Source organism: Mesoplodon densirostris, chromosome 6 (assembly GCF_025265405.1).
Source record: "Mesoplodon densirostris isolate mMesDen1 chromosome 6, mMesDen1 primary haplotype, whole genome shotgun sequence".
NCBI classification, from domain to species: Eukaryota; Metazoa; Chordata; class Mammalia; order Artiodactyla; family Ziphiidae; genus Mesoplodon; species Mesoplodon densirostris.
In genome coordinates, this window is record NC_082666.1 from 2,912,950 (window position 1) to 2,940,821 (window position 27,872).

The 27,872-nt window shown below is 66.1% G+C and overlaps 1 protein-coding gene across 3 annotated transcripts in view; it reads left to right on the forward strand.

Moving 5' to 3' along the window:
• Window positions 1-27,872, forward strand: part of RXRA (retinoid X receptor alpha) — a 98,507-nt gene that overhangs the window by 17,451 nt on the left and 53,184 nt on the right. The window contains exon 2 of one of the 3 annotated variants that reach the window (XM_060100896.1): window positions 1,922-2,020. The exons of the other annotated variants lie outside the window; for them this stretch is intronic. The gene's annotated coding sequence lies outside the window, so the exon portion shown is untranslated. The remainder of the gene's footprint in view (window positions 1-1,921; window positions 2,021-27,872) is intronic. 3 annotated transcript variants of the gene reach the window in all.

Sequence of the window (27,872 nt, forward strand, 5' to 3'; positions counted from 1 at the left end):
GTTTGCTTCTTCCTTCAAGCAAAGAGGATCTTTCGAAACTGTGGGAAAGAGCGTTTCCTCCCCAAAGCCGGGTGCGGGCGGGGGCTCGGTCAGCAGATGTGACGTCCCCGGCGCCCTCTTGCCCTTCTGCCCTCCTGCCTGCGACACTCACGGGCCCATTGCCGGCCCTCGTGGCCCCACCAGAGTGGGGTGCTCAGGCCTGTCAGCTCTCCCCCCAGACCTGGCAGTCTCCCTCTGGGGCCCCACTGGCAGAGCAGAGCCCCGAGAGGTCCCTGCTGGGCCGCGCCGTCTGTGTTCCCACCTCTGAGCCTTCGTGCGTGCTGTTCCCTCTGCCCCGCGGGCCCGCCCTGCCCCTGCTCCGATTCTTTGTCCCTGCAGCCTGCTTCCAGTGCCACCCCACCTTGAAACAGTCCCCAGGCCTGCGCCCGACGTCCCCGCCTTCTGAGCGTCCCTGCTCTGTGCCCCAGGAGGGGATCTGGCCAAGCGTGGACTAGTCCACCCTGTCCTGCCCCAGGCCTCTGTGTCCCCGGCCCCAAGTGGGTCCCTTCCAGTGCTGACGAGTGAGGATGTTGTGGCTTACGTCCCGGGGGGGGGGTGCTGGGTCCGGGAGGGCACTGGCTGTCTCAGCTCCGGTCTGGCCCGGGGGTAGGGGGAGCTGGGCGCCAGCATGCTCAGCTGCCTGCCTGCGCTGCTGGAAGGGGTTGTGATTTGGGTCTCCCCCGCCCCCGCCCCGGGCTCCTGACTCAGCAGCTGCAGGGTGGGGGAGACCGGATTTCTCGACAGAAACCCCGACCCGGGGCACCCATGGCCCAGATTTCTTTTGTGAAGGTGGGAAGTCGAGCCCTAGGTTCCTGCCTGGCTTCCCGGCAGGAGATCGGGTTGGGGCTGGAGCCAGCTCTGGGCTCCGGGGCCCACTGCTCCCGTGGCTCCTGGCCTGCCTCCCTGCCCTGCAGGACCGCCCTTTCCCCTGGGCACCACGCTCTGTGGCTCCGCTGTGCCCGCGGGATGAAGTTCCCACTGCCGCCTAGCCCTGCTCTCCTCTGCCCTCCCTGCGCCCCTTTGTCCTCAGGAGCCACGCTTGCTCCCTCCTCTGGGTCCTGCCCGTGCGGCCCCTTCATCCTCCAGCTTCCTGCTCTGCCAGGTGTCTGCATATATTAGGCCTCCTGGACGCTCCCCTGGGGTTAGGTCCTCTCCACCCCACAGCCACAGTGCCCGCTGTCCCGTCGCCCTGGAGGGAGTGGTGGATGTGGGCTTAGAGCCCTCATCAGCGTCAGCGCTGGCCCCGTAGTCAGACAGGGGATGTGGCGTTGGGGCGAGCGGGGGAGCGGTGACAGCCATGGAGGGTGGGCCTGCCTCCTGGGGCTCTGGGCCGTGCGGAGAGTTGGGGTCTAGCATTCCCGGGGCCTGTTGCTTAGGCTGCTTGAGCAGGAGGGCTCTCCGCCCCGGGAGAGCATTTGGTGGCTCCTCTTTGCCTGGAAAATGGAAGTGGATGTGCCCCAGGGGGTGAGCGCCCAGTCTTGGCAGGGCCTTGGGCAGAGGCCTCGTTCTCCTTACCTGTCAGGTGGGGATAACCCCTCCCACTGGGGTCCCAGAGCTGCTGTTTGCACAACCTGAGGTTCTGCCCAAGGAATGGGGCTGCTGGGAAGGATGCTGAAAGTTGGGGCCAAATCTGGAGATGGGATTTTCGTGTCCCCTGGGCCGTCGGCGGTGGGGGCACCTGGTAGGTTCAGGGCCCTTCCAGCCATGCCCCGGGGCCAGCATGGAGATGGCCAGCCGGGGGGTTCGGCTCCTGGGGTTGAGAAGCCATTGTCCCTGCCTCAGTGGCCTCCCGCAAGCAGGGGCCAGGGCCACGGGCTTGGGTCTGGTGGGGATGCATCTCTGTTGCTCTGATGTTGTGTTCCTCGCCCGGCCCTTCCTGCAGGGTCTTCATTCAGCGTCTGATAACAGCTCTGGTGTCCCCCCACCCTACGGTGCCCCCAGCATCTGTCACCACCGGCAGTCGCCTGCTTGACCCCTTAAGGTATTTGTGAAACATCGGCCAGGAAAGGCTCTCCCCCGCAGCGGGGAGGGCGAGGCGGGAGAGAACAACTGAAGCTGAAATTAACTGTGCCGTGTGCTTTTCCTCCCGTCCCCTCCGTCTGCTCGCTTGCTGTCAATGCATAATGCATGACGAGGGGAAGTGAAAAGTAATTAGAGACTCGACTCTCGGCCAGGTTCATTCATGACTAAATCTGGGTCAACTCCTGGCACAGATGAGCGCGCTGCGTGGTGGGATGGGGGCAGTGCTGCTGCACCTGCTCGGCGGGCTGTGCTCAGACGCCCCTTCCTATGGGAAGCCCTCCTTGATGCCCCCCTTAGGAGGGCCTCCCCCACACCCACGGCCCCATGCCTTGTGCGTCTGATGGTGTCTTTTCCCCATCTGCCCTGTAAGGACCGTGTTGCCAGTAGGGGGCGGCGGCTTGTTGGGGTGGGGCACGTGGGGGTGACACCCAGAGTGATGTGATGGCGTCGGGCCACACAGCGTCTCCTTGAGGTGCTTGCTCGCTCGTTCTGAAGCACTTGACCCTGATCACACTGTGGTCTTTAAGCCCCTCCCACGCTGCCGTGGTCCTCGGGGTGAAGTCCCAGCCCCGGGCCTGGCTCTCAGCCCTGCTCCCGGGGAACCAGCTGTACCGATCTGCTTCCTGTTGCTAGAATGTTCCCAGCGCTTCCCCTGCTCACAGGCTTTGCACATGCTGTTCCTGCCTTGGAATGCCCTTCCCCGGGCCACACTGCGGCCACTGTTGCTCCTTCCGGTCTCGCGTGGGTGTCACCCCCACGGACCCCCGGGCTGCCGTGGCCTTGGCTCCCCCCACTGTCACCCTTGGCCACCCGAGCCTGTTCTTTCCTCCTGAGGCCCTGTGCATCCTGCGAGTGATTAGCTGGCAGGGCTCCTGTCTGTCCCCTGAGGGGGGGCACGTGCGCTGGGGCTTCGGGGTTCCCAGGGGCTGTGGGACCTGCCCAACTCCTGGCGCCCCCTCCCCAGGTCTTCAGCACAGTGGGTGAAGGAAGAACGTGGACGGGGGCTGAGCCCCGACTGCTGCTGCCCTGCCCCCTGCCGCCTCCCCGCAGGCTTGTGGAACCTGGGGTGGTGGGAGGTCTCGGGGCCTCCCCATTGGGATGGTGTCAGGGTGGGGTGATAGCTGGGCCTGCGAGACCCCATGTCATAGCGGGGAAAACAGGTCCGAGGGGAGGTGCTTTGCCTGACTCAAGGCCACTGGGGGAGGTGGGGGAGGTGCTGCCCCTTGGCTGCTCTGGCCAGAGCTGGGCCCTGGGAGAGGACCTTGGCTATGGGGGAGGGCCCTGTGGTGGGGGGGTAGGGTCCTATGCTGGGGGCGTAGGGTCCTATGGTGGGGGGGAAGGCCTTGTGCTGTGGGGGTAGGGCCCTGTGTTGGGGGGGAGGGCCCTGTGCTGGGGGCAGAGGGGCCTGTGCTGAGGGGGGAGGGGCCTTGCTGGGGGGAGGGCCCTGTGGTCGGGGGGTAGGGTCCTGTGGTGGGGGGGGTAGGGTCCTGTGCTGGAGGAGAGGGCCCTGTACTGGGGGGAGGGCCCTGTGCTGAGTGGGGAGGGTCCTGTGCTGGGGGGAGGGTCCTGTGCTGTGAAGAGGAGCCCTGGCTGGCTGTGGGGAGGGTCAGGGGCCGGCACTGGGGAGGCGACAGGCAGGTGGAGGTGGGGTGGGAGCCTGGGTTTCACCCTGGGACAGACTGCGTGGAGTGGCTGCATGCAGTGCAGGGCAGAGAAAGAGTTAAAGGCTGAGAGAAGTAATAATGTGTCTAATTTTTCTGTGTGATTTAATAAAAACGTAAATTACTGGGTGGAGGACGCCCCGCCCCCTGCCATGGTGTTGGCCGAGATTAACTGTGGGCTGGGGGTGGTCAGCCTGCATTTGTCTGCGCCCCCAAGCAGAGCCTGGTGCCTCCATCGTCCCAGGGGCAGACAGCGCGCCCTCCACCCGGATGGAGGGGAGCTGGGGGGCGGGGGGTGGCCGTCGCAGTGTTGGGCCGTCCGCTGAGCAGGAGGGCCCTGGAGGAGCCTTCCGTGGCCGAGTTGCTCAGAGCCGGGCTCCCCTCTGACCTCCACACCCCCACGTCCAGAGGAGCACGGGGCCTACGGTGATGATGGCCGAGTCCTGGGTACGTGGGATGACGCTTGAGGTGAGTCTGTAGGACGAGAAGGGGCAGCCAGGCAGAGACGGGAAGGAAGAGCTTTCCCAGCCGCGGGGGCAGCACGTGCAAAGGCCCTGAGGTGGGAGTGAGCCTGGCCTGGGCAGGTCAGCGCAGAGGCTGGTGTTGGATGGCGGTGAGGTGGGACAGGGGTAGTGCCGGGAGAGGCTCGGCCACGTGGGCTCCAGTGGGGCTCTGGGCCTGTCCCACAGCAGAGGGAAGCCCTGGCCGCTGGTGAGACCGGGCCCAGGGGCAGGTGTGGGGTCCTGAGTCCCTGAGGAGGTGGCGGCTGTGGGGATGGGGGAGTGGGTGGGTCTGGGCTGCAGTTAAAGCCACACCCAACAGGCCAGGGCTGGGGGCTCTGGGAATTGGGGTGCCCGCGAGGTTTGGTGAGAGGTGGTGCTGTTTGTGGGGGCTTGGCGGGGGAGGAGGCCGGAGTCCCGGGTGGCCAGTGAGGCCACACAGGGCCGCGTGGAGATTGGAAGAGCCGGGGACGCTGACGCCCGGTCTTGGGAGAGAGACTCGGGAATCTGGGGCCTGTGGTCAGAACGTGGAATGTTTGGTCAGCATGAGCGGGGGCTCAAGGGTGGGAACAGGCGGTAGGGCAGTCAGAGTGGCCTTTGCTGGTGTGGGGAGCACAGCATTCGTGGCGGGGTGGGTGCTCGGCAGTGAGCTCCCCATGGGAGTGAGGGTGCTCTCTGAGCTCAGGGCGGCTGTGGGAGGGCCCTGCTGCAGGTCAGGGTTGGTCATGGCTGGGGAGCCACGTGCTGATGTCGAGGACTGTTGATCCCTTCTTGTCTGTGGGACTCTCCCTGACCCCGGTGCTCACCTGTCTTCCTGAGATGGGCCACTCCTGCACATCCAGACCCTCTCCCTGTCCTGGGGTCCATCTGCTGTCAGGTGTCCATTGCCACCAGGACGCCTCCCAGGGATGCTGGATGCTGGGGCAGGGGGCAGCTGGGACCTGGGTGGGGGGCTCACAGCCCCTGAGTGAGAGTAGAATTCTGAGCGTGGTGCCCAAACGCCGGCCCCCCGGCCTCCAGGAGCACCTGCTCCTGGACTGCAGTAGGGCTGCGCCCCGGACGCCAGCTCCGCCCAGCATCAGTGGGGGCTGTGGTGTAGCGCCAGCGGGCAGAGAGGCTCCGGGGAGGGGGCAGGCGTGTCGGAGACCCAGTTCTGTCGCAGGCAGTGAAGGGAGTGCCTGTGCTGAGGCGGTGGGTGGTGTTTGGGGTCGCGCCGCCGCCAGGCAGGGACCTGCACTGCCCCTGGACTCGTGGTGGGGATGGGGGTCCCCTGAGCGCTGCCCCGGCCCAGGAGGGGCCCGCATGGAGGCTCTCCTGGGAGAGGGGGCTGGCTGGGCCTGGAGCTGCCGCCTGCCCCCACCCGTGATGCCATGCCCAGACGCCTGCTTGGGCAGCTCTGGGCACGGAGTGACCCGGCCTAGGTGGAGGGCTTGGTGGGCTTGGGGAGTGGGGAGTGGGGGGCATCCCTGATGGGGCAGGAGAGAGCAGACAGGGACTGGCCTGTCTGCCCGGGGGGGCTCTGAGGTTGGGGGCTGGTGTCTTGGGGTTGAGGAGCCTGGCCAGGGAGGGGGTGAGGGAGAAGCAGCCCCCTCTGGTGGGCTGTGTGCTGGTGGGCTGAGACCTGACCTGGGGGCCGCGGGTGACACCGATGCCCACATGAGGTTTGATGTCTCAGGGTCTGTGGGACCGAGCGGGCCGTGTCTCTTGGTGTCGGGCTGCTGCAGCTGGGGGTGGTGGCCACAGGGAGTGGGCCGGAGCCCGCGGCCTCTCGGTCCCTGGGGCTCATTATGTGCAGGGAGCGTTAGGGGACGGGGACCAGAGTCTAGGTGAGTGCGGGCGGGCTGGGCTGGCGACATCGGAGGCCCCATGCTGGGCTGTTTGGGATCTTCGGTCCCCTCTGAGGCTGTCTGTATCTCCGTGTCTGAGAATTTGGCTATATTCACTTTGAGTGTGTATCTAGGGTGTAGATGCACACGTGATCTGCACGTGGTCCCCCAGGGCCGAGCTCCTGGGCCGTGCCCACCCAGGACGGCTGCTCAGAGGCGGGCAGTGCATCTGGCTCAGGGGGTCGGGCAGGGACACAGCTGGTGGCCGGCTGACAGCACACACCAGCGTTCTGCCCGTAACACGGTCCCCCTCCTGCACTGCTGGGCCCCCTTCCCCGGGCCCTGGACTCACGCCTCTGTCCAGGGTACGCGCGGGTCCAGGGTCAGGAAGAGTGGCTGCACCAGATGGCTGGGCGGGCGCATCTGCCCAGTGATCTCAGGAGAGGCTGTGCTGATCGCAGGCTTTGATTAAACGACCTGTCCAGGCCGGCTGGGCAGCTGGTCAGTGTCAGGCTCGCACGGCAGGATGCGTGGAAGCTGCCCAGTGCTGCAGGGGTGGGGGAGGGAGGGGGAGGTGGGAGGGGATGGGCCTTCTAGAGCCCGGTCGGGGGGCTGGCACTGCAGGGTGGAGGGCCAAACACACCACTGGCGTTCGAGACCCCCGGCCCCTCTGAGCCTCAGTTCCCGCATCTGTCGAGGAGGCTGCCCATCCTGGTCTCGCAGCTGGTGGTGCGGAGGCCCACGGGTGGCGGGTCAGCGGCTGGGGGTTCTCCGGGGCTGCCTGTGGCGGGGTCATGCTCCTCAGAGGCCCGTGGTTTCCGTCCAGGGTCTTCCCCTGTGGAGGGCACAGCGGGCAGCCGGCCAACTGCCCAGGATGGATGATGCCAGGCCCACGGATGTGTCCTCTGGCCGTGCTCACCGTGTGGCCTGCGCAGGAAACTGAAGGACCTTGTCGCGGGGCCCGGCCTGGCCTGGCGGCCTCATTCACCCCGCCTCCCGCCCAGGGGCTGCTCAGCTGGAACGTTTTCATCCTCTGTTCGGAGGCAGGCGGGAAGGAGGTGGGCCGGGCTCCTCGCCCTGCCCGCTGCACTTGGGGACGCATTCCGGGGAGCTGCGAGTCCCGGGACCCCCCTCACCGGCTCCGCGTCCTCATCTGCACTGTGCGCGGTGGCTCTGTGAGGGGGCAGGGGCTGTGCTGCCACCGCCAGAGGCTGAGTGTCACATGCCTTTCTCACCTGGCTGTCCCCGTGTTCCTCGGTGAGGGTGGGCAGACGCCCTGGGAGGGCGGCCAGGGCCTCTCCGCTCCGCTTTAGTGTCCCCGCCTGTAAAACGGGGGGCAGCCGACTTAACCATCGTAAGAAGCGTTTGCAGCCTTGAGGTATCAATGCCTGATCGTGAGGAAATGCTGGCGTTAGGGGCTGGGCCTCTGATGTTGCGCTTAGGCAACGACAGTGCTGGGGACAGAGCTGGTTCTCCTGGAGCAGGTTGGACTGGCCCTGGAGGTCCAGACATGGCAGGGCTGGGACCAGGAGGCCTGGGGGGACATTGCTGGTGACCTTGGGCCCCCGTGTCCCCCTCCAAGGAGTCACCCCCCGGAGGCCCCCCCCCCCAGCAGTGGAGTTTGTGGTGTACCCAGGGCAGGGCGCAGGGGACGCAAGAGCCTGTGGCCCAGGCGGTGACAGGGTGCTGGCTGCGGGGCGGGCAGGTGTCCAGCCCCCGCCTTGACCTCATCACCTCAAACTCGGTGTCCTCCCAGCTCGGGGAGCCCCTGGAGAGGCCAGGGATCCTACACCTTGGGAAACGTGATCCCCTCCCTGGCCTGTGAATATTTCATCAGCGGATTAAAAATTGAAGCTGAACCTTCGTCCCCTGCTCCGAGAGGGTGGAGGAGGGGCGCTGGCTCTGTTTTAGGCCCGTCTGAGTATTTTTTTTTTGGATGACGGAGCCTCGTCAATTAGAAAATGACACTGCTGTTTAAAATGCCGTTCTGCGGCCCTCTTTAATTAAAGCCGAGGTGTAACAGCCAATGTGGAGCCGTGAATGAATTTTTAAGCATCAAAATGAGAGGTGAACAGCGCCCAGCGGGGTTTGTGAGAGTGGGTGCGCGGGGGCCTTGGGGAGGTCTGTGGAGGCCACGCAGAGGCTGTGGCCCTGGCCTCTTGGGGGCGGGGTGTGTGTGGCTGGCGTGTGTGGGTGGGGTCGTCTGGTCTGTATGTGGCGGGGTGGGGGGTGGTAGACTCTGGTCTCTGTGTGCCCATGTTTGAGTGTGCACTTGTGTCAGGACGGGGGGAGCCTGGGAGGCTGAGGTCTGGCTCCCTGTTGGTCAGGAGGCCTGATTTGTGGGGAGTTGGAGCCCTGATGGCCCCTCAGGAGGGTCCCAGGAGTGATGTGTGAGGGGCTTGGGTGCAGCCAGGGGACAGTGTTCTGGGCTTGAGGGCCGAGGGACCGAGGGCCTGGTCCCAGGGCTGCAGTGGGCTTTGGGCCTGCCCAGGTGTGTGATGGGTACGTGGCGAGACAGGGGGCAGGTGAGCCGCCCCCAGGCCTCCCGGGCCGTGGGGCAGCCTGGACGTGGATGGACCCTGCCACTGCTGACGGGAACACCCGGCGGGGCTGGGCTGGGGGATCCCGCCAGGCCTGGTGGCTGCTCGCCAGGGCCCTCGGGTGCATCAGGGCCCGCGGGTGCATCTCGGGCACCAGGGAGGGCGCAGGGGTCCTACTCTGGGTCCACAGACGGGTGGCCCAGGGCTAGGCAGCACCGCCCTGCCCCTCCCCACCTCACCTCTGCCCAGCAGCAGGCAGAGGTGGCCGTGCGCCCAGAGCAGACCGTGCGAGGCTAAGTGTCTAGACCACCCAGCCTCCAGCCACCCTCTGCTGGGCCTCCCTTGTTTTCCTTTGGCGGGGCCGGCGCTGATCCCCGGCTGCCGGCGGGCGCTGGGGGCCCCGTGCCCCAGCCACATCCTGCAGCTACCTCCTGACTTGGCGGCGGTTTCCCCTGAGAAACAGAGTCAGGGTGCGGGTGTCATGGGGTTGACCGAGGGGCCGAGTGCGGGGCCAGCACGGGGAGTGGCTCCATGTCGGTCCTTAGCATCCCCTGCACGTCGTATGGGGCGTAGAGAGGGGCGCAGTCCTCTGGGAGAACGAGGTGCCCGCTCCGTTTGCGCGTCCCAGGGGTCAGAGGCAGCTGCGTGGGCTGGAGCACCTTGGGCACGTCTGCCCCATCTGCTCATCTTCCCCGGCCCAGGGCAACGGGTCTCAGGACGGTCTCCCCCGTCTTCCTTGTCTCCTGGGGGACGGGGCCCCCACTTCCTAGCGTGGGCACTGTGTTGCACCCGGGGAGGCAGAGGGCAGTTCGCGCCCTGGGTTCTCCCCATGCTGTCGGGCTGGGACCCGGGCGCGTGGGCTGGGAGGGTGAGTGGACTGGCCGGGGCCCTCCAGTGTCTGCCGAGTTGGATCCCCCCTTTGGCACTGGCAGGAGGGGCTGGGGCTGCCGGGGTGGCGGGGAGGGGTGGGCCCACAGCCAGCATTCTGGGGCCCGAGGAGACGAGGGCAGACACTGGCCTGAGCCGGCTCTGCTGGGGAGAGGGCGTGTTTATTTTCTTAGACGGATTTAAAGGCTGCTGGAATTGTGCTCACGAAGGTCCCCAGAAGGTGGAATTTCTGGCAGCCCTGGGTGTGGGAGGCCTGGGCCTGGTGGACAGAAGTGGAGGAGGATCTGGCGGCCTGGGCTGCATGTGTGTGCATGTGTGCAAGTGGGCACGTGTGTGTGCATGTGTTCGTGCTGCCTGTGTGTACACGCAGGAGCGTTAGGCTGGTCTCCCTTCACGTGGCCACCCTGGACATGCCCCCCTTTCAGCAAACCTTCCCTTGTGTTCAGAAGAATTCAGACTCTACTAAGTGATGCCCTGTCAGCTTCTTAGAACCTGTGTGTCCCCAGTGTGTCCAGCTGGGCCTTCCGGTGCTCCTGAAGGTGGTGGCCTGGATACAGCCCTCCTACTCCAGACCAGCGGGTCGTCTGCCCTCCCGCCAACCCCTTCCCAGGGCAGGAGGGCTGAGGCGCCCTCTGGGCAGTGATGCCAGGCCTCGGGAAGGGAAGGGGCCATTTCTCCCTGAAGCCTTCCGGTCCCTTTAGAAGGTGGTTTGTTTCCAGGGCTGGGTGTACCTGTTTGGCGAGCCGAGCCATCTGTGACCTGGCATGCCTGACGTCTCCCTGATGATGTGGGAAAGACTCACGGACAGCTCCAAACACATCTCCAAGCCACGCTGAGGGTGCTGTTAGGAAGCTGTGTCTGCAGTTCGGGGCAGTGTTCCACAGGTGCTGCAGGGAATGGGGTTGGGTGAGCAAGAGGGGCTGTCTCGGGGAGCAGAGGTCACCAGGCCCCTGGAGCAGGGACTCAGGTCTGCCCCAGCCCCCAGGCCCCAGCCTGCAGGCCTCCCTGGCTGACTGATTGTGGCCGCCAGGGGCTCAGCGGGAGAAGTTCTGGGGCTTCGGAGAGGTGCAGTGATGTGAGCAGGGAGACCAGGGGTAGGAGGGGCGCGTGCCGCGCCGTTGCCATCCTGGGTCTGCCGGCGTCCGCAGCTAATGGGATTGAGCTCGGTCACCAGGAGCCGAATGACGAGGCCGTGTCCGTGGTCATCACGCCTCCAGGATTTTTCGCTGATGCCGCCGCATGTTACCCTGCATCCTCCCTCCTTGAACAGCTGGCGGGAGAGGGCCTGAGGGATTTGTGAAATTGACCCGGGCGGAGCTGCTCACGCTGGCTGCCCTAACCCCAACCCTAACCCTAACCCTAACCCTAACCCTCCCTGCCTTGCCCTCCTTTGAAAGCAGGGGAGCCTTCAGAACTGCCGCTGTCCAGGCCACGCCCTGGACCAATTAGATCAGCAGCCTTGGGGGCCGGGCCTGGGCACTGGGGCTTTTCAGCAGCCCCTGGGTGACGCTGACATGCAGGCGTCATCCGGGCCAGGTGCTCCCCAGTGTCCTTCCTGTAACTCCGTGTGTGTGTGTGTGTGTGTGTGTGTGTGTGTGTGTGTGTGTGTGTGTGTGTGTGTGTGTGTGTGTGTGTGTTCCCAGGAGATTTATTTATTTTATTTATTTATTTTTTTGCGGTACGCGGGCCTCTCACTGTCATGGCCTCTCCTGTTGCAGAGCACAGGCTCCAGACGCACAGGCTCAGCGGTCATGGCTCACGGGCCCAGCCGCTCCACGGCATGTGGGATCTTCCTGGACCGGGGCACGAACCCGCGTCCCCGGCATCGGCAGGTGGACTCTCAACCACGGCGCCACCAGGGAAGCCCTTCCCAGGAGATTTAAATCTTCAGGAGCTCTGTTGTTGGTCTGGGTCAGACGTGGTCCCATGTCCCGGGCCCTCCACGCTCCGCAGGTGATGCTTCTCTGAGTCCCTGATCTGTGGCTCCCGTCCCGCAGACCTTTGCACGCTGACCTCCCTGACAGTGCCCGTGGGCCTTCCAGGGCCGGTGATGGGCGTGGGCATGTAGGGACTGAGGCCACTAGGAAGTCTCCACTGGTAGGTGGGGAGCCTGCCTCAGTGTTGTGGGGTGTTCGGGCCAGAGGGACCCCCCAGAGACTGGCTCCCCTGCTCTCAGGAAGCTGCGTGAGCAGGGTGTCTGTTCCAGGAGTGCCCGGGACCCGTGATGGCAGGAGGGCCGTGCGTCCTTTCTCCTGCCCGGGTTGGCCTTCGGGGTTCAGGGTGGGGCTGGGGCCGGCCACCCCCTCCCTGTAGGCAGGAGCCCTCCCCTGTGCCTGGCTCCCCTCTGCCTCTTTCTGCCCCGGCGTCCGCCCTCACCTGGGGAAGTGCAGGCCCAGGTCCCAGGCTCTGTGGGTGGGTCCCCCGGGTCAGTGCGAGCAGTGCCAGGCGGGCTGGGCATCTGAGCCCCCCGGCTGGGCCAGGCGGCCGGTCTGACTTGTAGGGGGCAGGGAGCCCTAGCAACTGAAAGGCAGATGGTGAAGACCAGCTGGACCCTCGTCCGGGGTCAGGAAGATGTCGGGCACCTCCCCCCACCCCGCCCCAGTCTCAGTTTCCTGATCTGCCCTCGGGAGGCTGGGAAGGTGAACGGTGCTCATGGCACAGCCAGCCTTGGGAATCACTGCTTGTCAGTTTTGGTTAATCTTCCCTTGTTTGGGCTTCACCTCTCGGGTGGGGTGGGAAGGGAGAGGCACAGGCCCAGAGTTCGGGGGCCAGCAGAGCCCGAGAGGAGGGATGGGGTGGCAGCTACCTGCAGAGAGGTTTGCAAAGCGTCCTCTGTGGCCAGGGCTGAGTGCTGCGAGGTCTGGGAGGCCCGGACCCTGCCCCCCTGAGGGTGGGGGAAGTACCGGCCTCTGCCCTCGCTCTGTTCTCCAGCCTGAAGGGCGGTGGGTCCTTGCAACACTGCAGAGGCAGGTAGAGACCTGGCCCGTTGTGCAACCTGCAGCCGTGCGGGGAATTCCTCCCAGGGCCCTGGCTCTGCCCTGCCCTGGAGTCTGCATTTTTTGGAAAGCTTTGTGGCTCCCTGGTCTCAGGGGAGCTGAGGCTGTGAGGGTGTCAGCCTGAGGGTGTCAGATAAGGGTGTCAGCCTGAGGGTGTCGGATAAGCCCTTGGGGGGGTGGTTTGACCACAGCCGGGTTTGGGGGACCTGGATGCCTCCGAAGAGAGGCAGGGTTGTGTCCCCACGGGGAGCCAGAGCGGGGCCCATCAGAGCTCTCGCTGTGGGAGCTGGGCTCAGGCTGTCCCAGGCCAGGCCTCATTTTCCTGGTGACCGGGGAAGCATGAGCCCTGCTGGCCTTTGCTCCTTCCCTGCCACCCCAGGCGGGCTGGGACGGGCTGGGGGCCTTCTCGGGAGGCCGACCCACCTTCGCCCAGCTTCCCTGCCCCAACCCTGTGGGGCTGGGTAGGCTGGTCCCGGGTGGGCGGCACAGCGTCAGGCTTTTGGGGGTGCCCCAACTGGGGAGCAGGGGGCCCGTGGGCAAGTTACTCAAGCACTCCGAGCCTTGGTTTCTTCATCACTGAAATGGAGAGAATAAAGCGCTGCCTCAATGGGTCTCTGTAGGGTGGGTGGGAACGGTCTGGCTCTCGCTGGGAAGGTGGTGCACGTGGCGGTGCGGTCTGGGGTCCCCGGGCCTGGCCTCGGGCCGGGCTTGCCATCTGGGTGTGAGAAAAGATCCCTGGCGGGTGGGCGGGCCACGGGGCGCGAGGGTCCCCACGGCGGGCACCTCTTCAAGCCCGCCCCCCAGCCCTGCTGATGAGGGAGGGGACCCTGTGCACAGAGGAGGCTGGCGGGGAGTGGGGCCCTCCCCGCCCCCAAGTGACAGCCCTGCGTGCCAGGGGCGCATGGGGGTGCCGGGGGTGCACGGGGATGATCCTGTTCGTGGCTCTCGGACGAGACACCGCTGGGCTTCAGTCGGGGATGCTGGACTTTCTCATCAGGGTCCTGCTGAGGCGAGGGTCACAGCTCGGCTGGCGGCACGTGTGCCCACACGGCCGGGAAAGGCCTCCCCTAGCCCGGGGCCTGCTCAGCCCCGACCCTGATAGAGGGTGTCTCCCGGGGCCCCCTCACCTGCCTCCGTCCCCACCCAGCAGCCTCAGGGCCCGAGCCGGGCTGGGGAGCAGAAACGAGACACAAAGCAAAGCAAAAATCCGCCCCCAGTCCCCCCATCCCGCACCTCCGCCTGCTTATCTGCGGCCCCGCGGCCTGTTGCAATCGCTCGCTGGGGGCCGGGTTGCGTAACGCGTTGGAGCAGATAGTCGCCCGGTGCTGGGTCGTCCGGGGCAGTTGGACGGGTTTGGATCTGGCGCCCGGTGGAGGGCCTGCTCCCCGGGAGGAGAAACCAGCCAGAGTCGGCTGCTGCGGGACACGCCTGCACCCTCCTCCCCGCTCCCCTGGCCCCGTCCTGGGGAAAAGCGGGCTCTGTGGGGCTGGGGAGAGGCCTGCACGGAGCTGGGGCTCGCCTCAGCCCCTGTCCTGCAGCTGTGTGACGTCAGGCCCTTCCCGCCTCGGTTTCCTCCTGGGCCCGGGGGTGGGGTTGGAGGAGCGGGTCTGTCCACAGGAGTTGTGCCAGGCTCGGGACGGCTGGGTCAAGGGGAGGGCGGGAGCTGCTGAGGCCCTGGTGACCCCACGCCCGCCAGGCCCCCTGAGGCCCGGGGATGCCGTGGTGGACGCGGTTCTGAGCGGCGTTTAGGGAGGGAATGCTCTACCCCAGCAGAAGTCGGGTTTCTGTTAGCCAGAACCTCCCAGGACACAGACCTGTTTCAGAAATAAGCAGGGCCACCCTCAGGGCGGAGCCCACGTTCCTAGAAAAGGGGGTGTAAATGCATGGTTTCTCCGTAAGTTGACCAGTTTGGCCCTGGCAGCCTGTGACCTGTCTTACCAGGGGATGAGACTGTGGCGGCAGCTTGTGGCAGGCCCGAGGGCAGCGGGGAGAAAGTGATGGCCGAGGAGGAGGCGGGGGGCGGCCGCAGTTACCCACGGTGCTCCGGGAACACGGGAAGGCGGGCGGGAGGACGGGCCGTGGGTGGCCTGGGGATCCTTCGGGAGGCATGGCGGGAGTGAGGTGCGACCCCCGCGTGTGTTTTCGTGGGCAGACCCTGGTCACCTGCCCGCCTGCGGGTTGTGTCCTTCAGAGGGGTCCCCGTGGGAGGCCGTGTGTCACTTCTAAGAGGGCTGCCGCTGGCCACCCTGCCCCCGGCCAAGGAAGGAGCCAACAGTAATTGCTGTCCCAGGTCAGAGCCCAGACCGCCACGTCCCGCCCAGCCCAGGCTGGGTGTCCTCACCTGGCGAGTGTCCTGGCCTGATGAGCCATGAGCTGGGCAGGAGGCCACTTCCAGGCAGGAGGTAGGCGAGGGCTTCAGGGTCTAGTGGGGGCGACGGGCAGGACGTGGGCAGCTGCAGTCCAGGGTGAAAGGGCCTCCGTCAACCTGGGCTGGGGTGGAGCTTGGGGGAAGGCTTCTTGGAAGAGGCAACAACCTGCAGGTCTAGATCTAGATAAGGGAACGGATGGGGGAACAGCATTTGCAACGGCCCAGAGGTGAAAGGGGACTTCTGGGTTCTTGCGGGGAGGTCAAGGCCTGAGCCTGGGCTGGTCCCAGAGGGCCTGTGTCGGGTCTGGACTTGAGCCCGTGGGAGCCCTGGACGTGTTGTACGCGGGAGCTAACAAGGTCCAGTTCCAGAGAATTCTCCAGCAATCTGGGTGTCCAGGCTCCTGTTTGGTGCTGTTTCAGTAGAGCAGTGCTGCTCCCAGGCTCTCCCTCCCCTGCCTGTCCCTGCCCTCGTTGTCAGCAGGACGGGGCAGGACCCACACAAGCTGCTCTGGGGCAGGCCTGGGCCAGGGCTGGGGTCTCCGCGAAGCAGTGGTGGCAGCCTTGGGAATGCCGGCAGGTCTGAGCCTGGCCTGTGTGTGAAAGCGTGCTGTGCATGAGGGCAGAGGGCCAGGAGCCCCGCAGTTCACAATTCACTGCTGCGGGCTCAGGGAGGGAAGGGGCGGGGGGTGTCCCAGCATCCCCTAGAGCTTAGAAAAGCGTAAGGAAAGAAGGGGTGCGGGGGAGCCTCGTGGGCCAAGCTGGACTCGCCAAGAGGCTCACACCCCACGTTGGGGGGGATTCTCATGAAGCCTTGTGTCACCACCCCCTTTCCAAGGCAGAGGGGCCAGTTCAGTTCAGGGAGCGTTTGAGCACCTTCTGGTGCAGGAGAAGTTTGGGGTGAGGCCCAGGAGGAAACAGGGTCTGCAGCAGAGAGTGGGGGCCCTTGGGGGGCAGGTCTCCCAGGCCATCCGTAGGGACAGGCGAGGAGGGTGAGGTGTTCCCTTTGGGCCAGGGCTGGGGGTCCCCCGCCCCACCTGAATGAAGGTGCCTAAGAGCTGGATTTGAAAGCCACCAGTCTCAGTGAGCATCCGGGGAAACTGAGGCCCAGCAGTGGATGCCCGAGGCCACGCAGAGCCTGGGAGGGCTGCAGGGCCCAGGCGGCTTTGATGGGGCTCCCTTGTCGGGGCTGCCCTGGGGCCTCTCGTGCTTTGGAGGGCACCTCTGCTCGTTATTCGCCAGTAACCAGCTAATTAGTCATGCGGGGGGTGCCTGCCGCCCCAGGCTGCCGCTCCCCGGGCACTTTTTTCTTCTGGCTTCCCTCCCTTTCCTCCCCATCCCTCTTGGCTCTCTGGCGCTCCTGCCCCGCGGCGCCTCGCCAGCTCCCAGCCCCCCATCCGCCCAGCTCCCAGCCCCCAGCCCCCAGCTCCGTGGAAAATGAATTCCATAAATCGTCGTCCTCATTCTCCTCTGGGCTCTGGGCCCTCTCAGGGGACACTGTGTGGGCCTTTGTCTGGAGGGTGCTGGGCTGGGGAGGGTGGGACCCCAGGGGAGGAGGCTGGCCCCCCACCCTCTCTCCGTGGGCCTGGGCTTGATGTTTCCCGAAGGTTGGTTAAGAAGGGCCCGTCACTCACTCTGCTGAATAAGTAATAAAAAACCCGGTAATCGTCTGTGGCCTGAATCCCAGGAGAGGGCAGGTACCTGTGGCTCTGGAGTCAGAACCAGCCGCGGTGGAGCCCTGGCGGGGGCAGGTGGCAGGCAGCCCCTCCTGTGTCCACCCCCTGCCCTCCCCAAACACGCAGCCATGGTTTGGGAGGTCCTGTGACAGCCCTTGGTGCCCCGGCCCACCTCCTGGCCACTTCCCTCGTGGGCTGCTTCAGGCCATCTGTCTAGCTGGGCAGGGCAGCCCGAGGGGCTCTGGTGGGCCTGACCTGTGAAGGGAAGGGGCTCACGCACTGAGGCTCCTTATCGCCCCACCAAGGGCAGGCAGAAGGTTCTGGGGCCTGCCGGGGTCCCGGGCTGGAGAGGGGGCAAGGAACAGGCAAGGCGGTTGAGCCGGGGTGGGACTGGCGGTGCTGAGTGCCGCGTCCGGTCCTTCAGCCGTGATCCGGGCTGGTTTTGTCACGGCCACTTAACCCCCAGGAGGCAGAGGTGGCAGGAGCCCCCAGGCTCTTACCTAAAGCCCCTGCTCTCACTGTCTGGCCGGGGGGTGGGGGCATGTGTGTGGGGTGGTCCCAGGGTCCCCGGTCCCGGGCTGGGAGCCACGCGCTGCTCTCGGTGGCCTTGCCCAGGCTGCGGGGTGAAGGGTCGGCGTCCGGCCGCTGCCTGAGCCGGTGACAGGCTGCAGATTCCCGTGTGGTCGGGGATAGGGCCGAGCTGGCAGGAAGCAGTTGTTCCTTCCCCGCTCCCACCCGTGCTGGTCACGGGATCGCGCTGTGACAGTGAGGCCGGGTGTGCCCTGTGGCCTTGCAGAAGTGCCGGGTCGCATCCCTGAGCCCTCTTCCTCGTCTGGAGGACAGGCGGTGGGGACGACGTGCGTGCCGCGTCCTGCCCAGCACCCCTCGTCCAGACGCCGCTTTCAAGCCTGTTGAAAGGTCTTTAGCAGCAGAGGGGCCCCCGCTTCGGTCCCAGGGCCTGACTTGTCCGGGGGCAACCCGGGATCTGGGACCACCCAGGAAGGTCTTCTGGCCAGGACCTCCTGGAGGGAGTAGCCCCATTCAAGGGGCTGCCCCCGGGCCGGGCCGAGACCTGGGACTTCGCCTGGGGGATGGTGGACGCGGGGGGCCGAGGCAGGGGCAGGCCGGGCAGGCGCCGAACGGGGCTGTCGGGCAGGCTGGGCGAAGGGGTCCTGGGCTGGGACTGGGGTCCATCCCCGGGGCTGTGAGAGCCCCAGCTGAGCCCCATCCTTGCTCTGGTCTGGGGTCTGGGAGCCCGGGAGGCCTGGCAGGGTTTGTGAGGTGCCTTCCGCCAGGGCAGCCCCCGCGGTGCCTGGCTCGGCCCCCTGCTCCCTTTCAGCCCGGCGCGGCCAGCGCCTCCTCTCCGGGCTCCGCTCGGATTTTATCTGATGGGAGCGAGCAGCCTTTCGGTGTCAGACTTGACTTTGCCGTACGTCCTGGCATCTGACTCATCAGAGTAATGCGGTGACCATTTTGCTAATTTGTTCATGAACTAATTAACTCTGGAGCTTTCTCTGGGCCCGGCACCTGGCCTCAGAGCCAGAAGGAAACTTGGAGAGCTCATGTCACAGGTGGGGAAACCGAGGCCTCCCTCGCGGCAGGGCGTCTGTCCCCATGCTGGCCCTGACGCCGTCTGGGCCTGTGACCCACCGTGTGCAGCGGCCCATTTCAGGACCTGCCCAGCTGTCCCGGCGCGTCGGGCCCTGTAGTCCCTGCTTGCATCACCCCCTGCTGCCCCCTTTCCAGCCCGAGGCCATCCAGGCGGGGCTGGGACAGCTGTAGCCAGAAGGCGCAGGTGACAGAGGTGCAGGCGAGGTGCCCCAGCTCTGGCCCCCTCCCAGCCCTGAGCTCGCCCCTGGCCAGCACCGCCTCTCCTGGACGCTGTCCCACTGCCTGAGGGGGTCAGGAGGGACGTGGCTCTGGAAGGTGGGCTGTGCTTGTCCCTGCTGCTCGTGGCAGTCCCCGCTCGCGCCTCAGCGTCCCCATCGCCACTGGGCTATCGCCCACCCCGGCCTCGCGTGTTCCTTGCCTGACCTGCCCCCCGTGGCTCCTGGTCGTCTTGTGTATGGGGGCCAGAGGTCTGTGCGGGGCCGGGGCATCTCCCGGACCCCTCGCGCGCCCGCTGTGGTCCCCGTGGACGCTCCCGCAGCCCCACGTCTCTCCCTCCTGCCACAGGCAGCGTGTTTTGGTGGCTGGTCCAGGGTCTCCCCCAGCCTTGCCCGGCTGAGCTTCCAGAGGGTGGGAGTGGAGCTGGCCGTGTCCCCACTGTGCACCCAGCACAGCGCTTGCGGCTGCGGGTGCACTGCGCAAACAAACGGTGGTATTCGAGGTTGATGGGCCGCCTTCTCTCCCTGGGGCGGGGGGCCCTGGGGCCACGTGAGTCATTTACCCGAGCAGGAGAGACCCGAGGTCCCCAGGGGTGAGCCTCAGAGTCTGTGTTGAGCCACTCGTCTCTCGTGGCCAGCTCCTGGCCGGGGTGGACGCCCTTGATGGTGGCCAAGCCTGGCTGTCAGGGCTCCAAGTGGGAGTTGCGGAAGGGTCTCCTCCTCCGCCAGAAGCCCTGCCTCCCCGCCCCCCCGCCCCGCCCGAGCCTGGCTCCCACACCATGGTTCTCCGGCCCGAGGCGCCCTCCGTCCCAGCCATCCCATCCCTCCCCAGCTCCCAGCCCCGGTCTGGGCGAACGCTTGCTGTCCTTAGTCAGAGAAGGACGGGGATGACCGCAGAGCTGGCGTCCCTCCTCCCACCCCCTTCCCTTTGACAGGTCCGGGACGGTATGGTCACCCTCCCGGGGCTGCTGGGCGCCCGTTTCCTGCAGGGCTCTGTCTGTGGTGGGGAGCCTCCTGGGGGTCTTCGTGTCTTGTGATGGGGGTACCGTGAGTGATGCTGCGGGTGAGTGGGCAGCAAGGCCGGCCTCAGAGGCGGCGTCCCCTCCCCTGGGGAGACAAGCCTTGGGCCCAGGAGGCACCGGCCTTGTCTGCCCACCCCGTTCCGTGCCGGAGGGGAGAGGTGGAAGGGGTCCATGTAGAGGATCAGCTAGTTTCCCGGCTCGCTGGTTTCCCATCTAAGCGCCCAGCCCCAGTGGGCCAGGGGTGTGCCCCGAGATGCTGCGGGCACAACCCTCTCCAGCCTCAGTTTCCTCATCTGAGAGGGGAGGGGGAGGAAAGGAGAAAGGAGAAAGCTCTGCTGGGGGCCTGTTGGCGTGCTCCTCGGCCCTCTCCCTGCAGGGGTGCCTGTCTCCGCCCTTTCTGTGACTTGCTGGCAGCGTTTCTAGGCAGGCGCCGACGGCGCACGTGGGCAGAGAGGGTCGTGTAGAGGGGACCCGGCGAGCACACCGCCAGGGGCCCGCATCCTGGGCCGTGCCAGGTACTAAGTGCACGGTCACGCTCGGCTGGCACGGCAGCAGCCGCCGTCCGCCTGAGCACAGCCCTCGGGGGACGGCCCCTTGCTGCCCCTTCCTGCGGTGAAAGCACCGGGTTGTGGGGGGCCGCTGGGCCTCCTCGCACCGGGGGAAGCGCCCACCTTCCAGCAGGTGCGTGGGAGGGGCAGGGTGCCGGCTTTCGGGCAGACGCAGGTGGCGTGAGTTTTGGGTAAACACAGTCGCGCCCTTTGCGGAAACCTCGGGCGGTAACGTTCTGTCACCTCCGCTTGCTTTAGCAGTTTGGGCGGGGAAGAGCCTTTCCTAAGAACTTCACAGCCAGAGAAAAGAACGGCAAACCCCTCGAAAGACGGCAGGCTGTGCTGTGGGCGTGGTTGCTAGGGCACCCCCCTCCCGGACGGGTCTTCTCCCCCGCCCCCCTCCTCCTCCAGCCTGCTTTTCTAGGTTCTTCCACCGGCGGGATGTCATGGATCTTTCTCCCTAAATCTTGAGCTGAGCTGAGTTTCCGAGGTCCATGGCGTCTTGCCCAGAACTTCCAGACCAGGGTGCAGAAGCCGTGAGGTGGGAACCCGTTTGTCCCAGCAGGGCAGGAGGTCCATGAGCTGGGATGTGGGCTCTGGGCCCTAGCTTGCGGCCCTGGCTTTTGAACATTGCATGAGGATCTCCAGGTCCTTTCTCCTCTCCGCTCCCTCCCCTCTCAGATGAGGAAACTGAGGCTGGAGAGGGTTGTGCCCGTCCGAGGTCACCCCGTGGGGGGCGGGCAGTCCCGCAGCATCTGGGGGGGGCGTGTCTCGTGGTAAAAGGCTGTGAGGTTTTGGGTGGGCAGCGTAGCCAGGGTCTGGGTGCTGGAAGGGAGGAGGTGGGGAGCTGACACCTCCTGGTGGGGGTGGGGCGGGTGCGTAGCCAGGGGCTGCTGATGATTGTGGCTGGCTGCACATGGGCCTCGGGAAAGCCCCCCACCCCGTGTGCCATCTCTCAGGGTCCTCTCGGGGACCCCTGCTTTAAAGACAAAGAGATGGAGACTCAGGGTCACGGCCGCTGGCCTGCTGGTGCCCGGCCGAAACCCCTCTGCCCCACCAGCTATTTCCCTGGGAGGCAGCGGTGCCTGGGCGGGTGACCGAGGAAGCATCTGGGTCCTGCCTGGGTGCGCTTGGAGTGTGGGCCGACCCTGCCCCTGCGAATGGGGTTTGGCAGGTGTGTCCACCCCTGAGAAATGCAGCTGCACCCAGTTGTGGTGTGAGACTGGGCGTTTTTGGCCTCTCTCTGGGTCTCACGCCAGCCTTGGTGTGGATGGCAGGCCCTGTTGCTGTGTGTGGCCAGGCACCCTGCTCTTCCTTGCCGGGGGCGCTGGGGGCCCAGGGGCTTGTGCTGTGTGCGGGGACTGGGGCCCTGCTGTCCCTCGGTGGGCCTGGGATGGACCGGTTTTACATCTGACCTTGGTGGCTGCCTTGGGGGGCTGGCTCCGAGGAGCTGGGCGGACTTGGGGAGGGGCAGTTGGCATGCTCCATGGACGGAAGGGAAGATGCTTTGGGCAGAACTCACCCCTCCGTTCACAAGTCCCCCCACCCTGCCGTTCATTCATCTTGCCTGGGTCAGGCCCGACTCGGGGCACGGGTCCCATGCTGGGGAGCTTGGCTGGTGGGGGAAGGCACACACAGACGCTCAGCATTGATGAAGCTGGGCCCTCCGTGTGAGCCCGTGAGTAGCCCAGAGGTGATGGGTCGGGGTCAGGGGTCAGGCGAGTTACCTCTGGGAGCATGGCTCTCTCTTGGCCTGAGCCTTAAGACTGTAGGATTTTGTCTGGCTCCAGCTTCTTGCACCCCTTCCTTTCTGGGGGGTGGGGTTGACACTCGGTCAGCATCTTCTAGGCCAGGCCTTGGGGGCCGTGCTGCGCCCGGTCGCACAGGAAGACTGAGGCTGGGAGACGCCAGGCCCCGGCGGGGAGGCGGCCAGGGAGGGACTGCGGTCCTGGAGGCGCTTCTCCGGGTTGGCGCTGCCTGGGTGGTCCCCTGCGCATGCCCCGCACGCATGGGGAAGGGGCGAGGGCCTTCCTCTCCTCTGCATGGCTGGCCGCCCCTCCGGGTCCCAGGGCCTTGGCACGGGCTCAGGAATCCACATGATCTCCAGCCAGCTCCAGCTTCCTCAGCAGAGCGCAGGGCAGGGCTGCTCCTGTGCTCCCCTGGCCCCTCTGGAACTTGCTACCTCTGGTGTCAGTGACAGAGCGCCCGGCTGCGGCGGGCTCCTAGGGCCGACGGAGCGGCCCCCTCCCTGGCACCAGCCGCAGCTGCCCCGGCCCTGAGCACCCTCAGGCAGCGTGAGGCCGGCCTGGGGCCAGCGCGGCAGGGCTTGGCGTGGAAGGGTGGGGATCAAGCGTCCCCCACCAGGAGGCTTGGGCCTTGTCCCGAGCCGGGCCAGCCTGGCCTGGTCTTCTTGCTTCTAGAAGCTGCACCTGGAGATAACAGTGTTGGGGTCTGAAGGGCCGGGAGGCGCCGTCCGTGGACACATGGGGAACTGAGGCCCGGAGCGGAGGATCCCTTGCCTGAGGCCACGCAGCACCCTGGGACCAAGGCCTGCCCCCTGCCTCCATGCCCTTGGAGGGGGCGGCCGGGTGGTGGTCTCGGGCCTCTGTGGCAGGTGGCACAGAGCAGTAAAGGAGCCAGCTGCTCATAGACGGGGCGTGAACCTTTGCCAAGCTGTCGGGCTGCCAGGGAGGGCGTGGTGGGCTTCTCTCGGCCGGCCTTCGAGGTGTGCCCTGGACTTTGAGTTTGCCTGGAGTGCAGTCTCCCGGGCCTCGACTTGCCCAGCTGTGCAGTGGGTCCGTGGGAGCCCACGCGCCCACTGAAGGGCAGAGACGGCCTTAGCGCCCGCAGCGCCCGTGCTGCCTTGCGGCCACCTGTTTGCACCTCTGGTTCTGGCGTCACCCAGGGCCCCGGCTCTGGCAACCACGCTGGTTCCCGGGCCCCGGCTCGGCCAGCGCTTTTTGCTGATCGTGCAGGAACTGCTAATTAAGCTAAATCGTTCCCAGAGCTCCCTGACATCAGTCCCCGGGATCGGCCCTGCCGGAGAGCCTCGCTCAGACACTCCCTGCCGGCTCGTTGTAGTTTGTCATTAAACAGCCCTGCTCGTTCACCCTGTGGAGGTGCCAGCGTGAGCGCTGGGCTCAGGCCCGGGCTGCCCGAGCTCAGCTGCAGCGGGTGTAGGCCTGGGTCTTCTCCGTCTCCGGGGTCTCTTTCCACCGTCGGAGGGGCAGCGGCAGGAGTTTCCTCGCTTTGAGTCCCGGGGTCCGGGGTTGGAGGAGGCCCAGGCCCTCAGTCTGGGGAGCACCAGCCCGTTTCTCACCTGGTTCTCACTCCTTCAGTTACGGAGGCTCCTTTCCCCGCTTGTCACTTGCATAAGATACGGGGGTGGGGGGTGGAGGTGGAGGAGAGGCCCTGAGTTGAGTCCTCTCGCTGGGCCCTGTCCCCAGGCGCCCCTGTCCCTGCAGAGGCCTCCTCCCGGTGAAGGAGGACACGCCGGTATGTGGCCCTGTCCTGTCTGGGCTCCCAGTGGCCGGTGCCCCCACCGGCTCAGCAGACGGTCGGTCGGGGGCTGGACAGAGGCGTGACCAGGCTCCCAGGAGGAGGCGAGGCCCCTTCCAGGAAGGTGGGAGCAGCTCTCACTCCGGCCATCCCAGGACTCTGGTGAGTTCGGCCCTGAGGGCCTGGGGCTTCCCTCCCGGGGCTGGACGGCCCCTTCCTCGGGGACCTCCCGGTACTTGGATAGGGTAGACGTGCACCCTGCAGGGTGAGGGGCCAGGCAGCAGAAAGTTCGGAGCGCAGGCTGTCTCTTTGAGTGAAATCGGGCGCCGTTCCGTGGGCGGTGCACATGCGTGTGTGGGTGTGAGGGACGAGGACCTCTGGGGTCCTGTCACCCTGTCCCTGTGAGGTCCCCATGCCCCCCCGCCCAGCCCAGGGTCTCCTCGCCCGTCGGGTGCTGACCGGGTTTGGGAGTTATGAGCCTGGCTCTCAGGTCCAGCCTGGGGCGGCTGGGTCCCTCTCGGCCAAGTGACCTCGGGAAGTCCTTTTCCCTCTCCGGCCAGGTGGGCACCATCGCACAGCTGCCCTGCCGTCCCCTGCAGCCTTGAGGTTCAGAGGTGGAACAGGAGGTACGGGCCGGGGGCGAGGCCCCCTCCTCCCAGCACAGTCACGCACGTACACATGTATGTGCATAGACACGTGTCTCCGTGTGCGGCGAGCACGGTGTTCAAGGCTCTGTGTCCCACCGTGGATAACACCCTCCTCTTCCCTCTCCGGCTTCCAGACTCTGCTGGGTCTGAAGACCTAGCGGGGTGCTGGGCTGGGGCTCCCGGGCACCTGGGGAGGGGATCCTGTTGCCTGACATGCTGGGATGCAGCCAGGTGTGGCCCCTGGTCTCCTGATGTGGGGACAGGGAGGACAACCACCTGTCTGTCCCCATCGGGGGCATCTCTGGAGGCTTCAGAGGGCATGTGGGGTGACGTCTATCCACGGTGGGCCCTGGGGGAGCCTGAGTTTTGATGACCTCGGGCCTGAGTTTGAACCCTGGCAGACCGCCCTCTCCCCGGCAGGAGACCCCTCTGGCTGGCGGTTCCCGCTACTGGGAGCACCGGGCCCCCCCTCCCTCGTGGCCTGCTCCTGCCGGCCTTGCCCCGCCACTGTGTCCAGACCGGGCGACCCCACCTGGTGCCTCCTAATTACCTTCCTTATTTCTGTGCCGGTTCACACTCCATCCCCCTGTGGGTTCTCTGCTGCGTGCCCAGGTCTAGAACAGCACCTGGTGTGGAGAAGACACCTGGTCCCCACCTGATGAAGGGGGTACAGTCATTTGGAATTCTGTGTCTCTCTGGGTGCCACCGGCTGTGTCAAGCCTGTCGGGATTTCAGAGAGACTGTGGTGTGGTGGCCCGTCATCCTTCCTGGTAACCGCTGAGCTGTCTGAGAGCCAGCTGGGCATTGTGCTGGCCACTGGCAGGGGGCACCCGGGTAGGAGCGCTGGGCGCGTGGAGGCCCAGGTGTGGCAAGTCTGCAGGTTGGGAAGGGCTGGTCCCGGCAGGACCTGGTGGGCGGTGTACCCAGTGGAGCTCTGACCATGGCAGGGCCCCTCGTCCTAAGAGAGGATGCTGCCGAGGGGGGGGGGGCGGTGCTGCCAGGCTGGGTGGCTGGGTGAGGGGTACAGTCACTGTGGGAGTTGGCAGTCACTGCAGCGTCCCCTCCACTGACTGGTCCTGGATGTCTCCTGGGGGCCGGGGGCCAGGCTGTGTCAGGCCTGAACGGCAGGCGGCTGTGCCGGGAACCTCAGCCCCCTGGGCTGAAGATGGGGTGGGGGAGGGTGGCTGGCACTGGGGGCCCTGGGCTGGCTCCGGGGGTCAGCAGCTGGAGGGAACCTGGGCACACCCCCTCCCTCCCAGGGACGCACGGCAGAGGGCACGTGGAGAGGGATTTACCTCCACGGTTGACCCCGTCCCAACTCAAACTCAGACCCCCACCCCAACTAAAACCCTCCCCTCCTCCTGGCCCAGTGCGGGCAGCCAGGTGTGGTGCCAGAGTGGGGTCCCCGCTGCCCCCGCTCCTCTAGGTGTGGCCTTGGGCAAGTCCCTCGCCCTGACTGGGCCTCAGTTTCTTTCTGTGGGTGGGGCTCAGCGGGACCATTTTTTGGGAAGCAGGGGTGCCCTTGAGTGGGAGCTGCCATCCCAGGCCCCTCTTGTGTTTGCTTAAAATTCAGCCAAGGGATGCAGGCCGCGTGCAGGCCCTGGGCTCGGCTGGACCCGCGTGCTGACCGTGAGGCCCGGGCGGGCCGGGCTGAACCTCCCCTGACTCGGCTGTGCCTCCCGGGCTGGTGAGGAGCGGCCCCGGGGTGCGCTCTCTTTCTAGAACGCGATCTCCCCGAGCTTGGCCCCTGGGGGGTCCGCTGAGCGCTGGGCCAGCTCAGGGCCACGGGAGGCTTGGGGCAGAGCAGACCTGCAGTGGCCCGGGGCCGCGGGGCCGGCCTGTGTACCTTCGAAACGAGCCAGCCTGTCGGTGCACCCCCGAGGACTAGGGCCCCATCTGGGTCGGGCCAGGCAGGCGGACGAGAGGGCCGCGGCCCTTCCTGGGCGCCGCTGTGTGTCGAAACTGGTCGCTGACGTGGCCGCCGTGTTGAAATAAGTGCCTGTGGGTTTCCCAACATCCTGCCAGCTGTCACAGGACCGCGTGTCAGGAGCCTGGGTGCCAGGCCTGGCCGGGGCCTCCCTCTTGGGGTGCCCAGTTCCCCGTTTTCTCCCCGGGGAAACGAGGAGAGACCGCCCCTCCCCTACCACCACATGGGCGGGGCAGAGGTCGTGACATCAGGGCAGGGTGGCATTACCCTGGGCCCACGTAATCCTTGTGACCTGCCCATTTTACAGAAGTCGGGTGGCTTTGGCGTGGAGGGCGGGATTTGAGCCCAGGCTTTGGAGTCTGGGAGGGGAGGGGTGGAGAGAGGAGGAGGCGGGCCAGGATGTCCCGCTGGCCCGGGGGGAACACACACCAGCCTGGTGGCAGAGGGCGGTGGCCGAGGGTCCTGGCTCCCATGCCCTCCGATAGACAGCCCTGGACTGGCGGTGTGGGCCCTTTACTGAACGGCCCACCTTGGGGAGATGGTGGGAAGTGGGCCTGGGGCTGCCCTGTGCGTGGGCAGCCAGTGACCATGGTGACTGCAGATTCATGGATCATCCACTGTGCTCCAGGCCCTCGACTTCTGGGGCTCGTGGAGCCCGGCCTGTAACCTCCTGGGGTGGGTGCTCTTATGCTCAGTGTTTAGAGAGGAAACCAGGGCTCAGAGAGGCCAAGTGACCGGCTGGGGGCACACAGCAGGGGGCAGGGAACCGGTGTCTAGGCTGCCGGCCAGTGAAGGCCACGCTCTCTAGGATTCTGCTGGGTCAGGTTGGGAGGAGGTGGTGTAACGGAAAAGTCCACCCCCGGTGGCAGGTCCTGGCCCTGCCATTCTGAGCTGTGCAACCTCTCTGATCCCTGAGGGACCTCTGCCAGCTTGGGTGTGGAGCGGGTTGAGGGTTGGAATCTGGCTCTCTGGATTAAGAGGAGGAGGACAGGGGCTCAGGACCGTCTTCCCAGCGCGGCGCTCCTGCAGACCCCAGCCAGGTCCCCTGCGGGGTGGGGCCTGGGGTTCTAGGAGCCTGTGGCAGGCCTCACCCTGACTGTGGCGTCTGCCCGGCGCCCGTCGGCAGGGGAGGGGCCCTGGAGACTAGCCTCCTATGGATGAGGAAGTGGACACTCAGAGAGGGTGAGGGGCTGGGCTTGGGCCACACAGCGAGGCAGCCGCTGAGCCCGGGGCCTGTGGACAGAGGGTGCGTCGGGAGACCCATGCGCTGGTAAGGTGGAAGCTTCAGTGGTCTGGTGGGGAGGACCACGCAGGTTGCAGCCAGTGACACTTAGTGCCTTCACTGGGGCCGGGAGTGACAGTGACGGGGAGAGCGGTGACCCCCGAGGTGGCTCTCGGTTCCTGAGTGCCTACTGTGTCCCAGGAACTGTGGTTGATGCCTGCCTGCTGTGCACCAGGCGCTGTGCTCAACTTAACACCATTTATGTCCCTAAACAACCCTGTCTGGAGGCTTTATTCGCCCATTTTCCAGATGAGAACGTTGGCGCCCAGAGAGGTGACGTTGCTGACTGTGGTCCTTGGTCAGGAGGAGGTGGGGCTGGACTTGGCCCCTGGTCTCAGTGCCTCCGGTGCTAGGGGTTCCCTGCGTGAGTCTGGTGCCCTCCCTGGGCCTCTGGCTGGGGTGACTGTCCTCGTGGTGGGCCTGCATGCAGGTTTGTCCCATCCCCCAGCTGTGCACAGAGAGCCCAGGGCTTGGTTTGCAGGGATGTAGGAGCCTAGTGTAGGTTATAGCTGGAGGGAGGCAAGTGGAGTCTCTGACAGGAAGGTAGAGTGCCCTTCCTTCTGCTGCATCACTGACTGACTGGGCCCTCTGGGTTCTTGGAAAAGGCCT